Raw genomic sequence first — 1,964 nt, 5'->3', positions numbered from 1 at the left:
AGCCCGCTCACGGCGGCGCGGCGGCGGCGCGGCCCGGTCGCGGTGACGGCGCGGGCTCCGGGCGGTGGCGGCGCGGGCTCCGGGCGGTGGCGGCGCGGGCTCCGGGCGGTGGCGGCGCGGGCTCCCGGCGGTGGCGCGGTGGTGGCGCGGTGAATTGGTGAGGGAGGAGGAGCGCGTACGTGTGGGCGCGTGGGAGGAGACAGAGTGAGAGAGAGACGCGCGCGCGTGGGATGAGTGGGTTTAGGTTTTCACAGTTAAGTTCGACGGTATTCACGAGCCCGACGAACTTAATTTAAGAACGTGGGTACCCACGTTCCTAACGCATTAAGTTCGACGGTTTTATCCACGGCCCACGAACTTAACTTAAAAACGTGGGTACCCACGTTCTTAAATTAACCCATGAACTTAACTCAAGTAAGAACGTGGGTACCCACGTTCTTAATTTTACCCACGAACATTTATCAGTTTCTTGTAGTGGTAGCGCATATTATATAAGAGTATATTGTTCCATCACCCAACACATCAATGGTTGCCCCTTTAATCCTAGTATCAGCATCCTAGAACACACTATCTTCTTTAGAAGTGTGTGGTCCAGGTGATCTAGGTTCGACAACAAAATATCAGCCCATGGCGGTTAACCATAGTACACATCTTTGATGCCACCTTTTATAGTTTGTGCCCTAAAAACATTCGGTTTTAGCATGCTAGTGAAGCCAATGGCTGAAAATTTTCTTTCACATTCTTGGATTGTTAGAAAGTTGGACCTTTTCATTTGTATTTAATCTAGAAAAATGATATTAAACTACTAGTGAAAATGAAAAGGTGTGCATGTGGATCTAAAAGGTCTATAGCTAATATAACATTGATCAATATTATGAACGATTGGACATAACTTGCATACCCTGGTACAGACATTCTGCTAGCTGATGTAGCCGTCCCGCTTGATGCAGTGCACAGATAGTGTAGTTGTACTCTTGGATGTAGTCGATCGAGGAGTCATGTCGAAGACACTCCCTAAAAATGTAATTGCTCATCCTCACCCGAGCAGGTGATCGCTTGAATGAGAGTCATTTTGGAGGCGCTACAGTTGCCACCTATATGCTCACAGAGCCATAGAAATGGAGGTCTAACACAGTTAACATCAAAACATACGGAGAAGGGAGATGTCTCCTAAACAGGAGTACTTGAAGCTCTGAGGTGTTGGTCCCTGCTCCTTTTATAGGTGTAGGAGGGGTCACATTCGTTGAACATGGACATTCTCGGGGTCCCGTCGGAATGCCAGATTTTTTCCATTTCCTGTAATATGAATTGACTTCTTTTGAAATTTCTATATGGTTCCTTTGAAATTCCTCCATTCAAAAGGGGGCCTCGGGGGCCTCTGATAGCCATCACTGTAGTGCTATAACTTATGCGGTTACAGGTAACACACTAAATGCCATCAAGCGTCAGTTATGGGTAACAGTCGCATTGATGGCCATCAGAAGGTCTGTAATGGAAAAAGATAGGATCAATTGTACCATTCGTTTGTCCCGACATGACACGCTCAGATCCAGTCTATCACGACCATGGAACACAATTTCGCTCGAGATCACCGAAATTTTGGTATTTTTCTCGTTCTCGGTGAGTACCGAAATGCATATTTCGGTCCGAACTTTGATGTATTTTGCTTTAAAGTTTTAAATATAAAAGTCAAATTTTGGTCAAAGAAACGAAATCCAAACAGTGCAAACGAAATTATAATCCCTAATCACGACACACCTACATCGAGGCAAAGCAAGCGAGCGCGCACGTATGGCACACCAATATTCTTCTCCCAACTTCACCACATATATATTCTGACTTCATTATTTAAGTTGGTCAAAGTTTTCCTTAACTAGCAATGTGAGATTAAACTTTCATCTCTAATATTCAATATGGATCATAAAGTATTAATCGTCTTAATTGGCCATCCATATATATTTCAA

Source organism: Zea mays, chromosome 1 (genome assembly GCF_902167145.1).
Source record: "Zea mays cultivar B73 chromosome 1, Zm-B73-REFERENCE-NAM-5.0, whole genome shotgun sequence".
In the NCBI taxonomy this organism is placed as follows: domain Eukaryota; kingdom Viridiplantae; phylum Streptophyta; class Magnoliopsida; order Poales; family Poaceae; genus Zea; species Zea mays.
The sequence above is the reverse complement of the archived record's forward strand: the minus strand, read 5'-3'. Positions refer to the sequence as shown.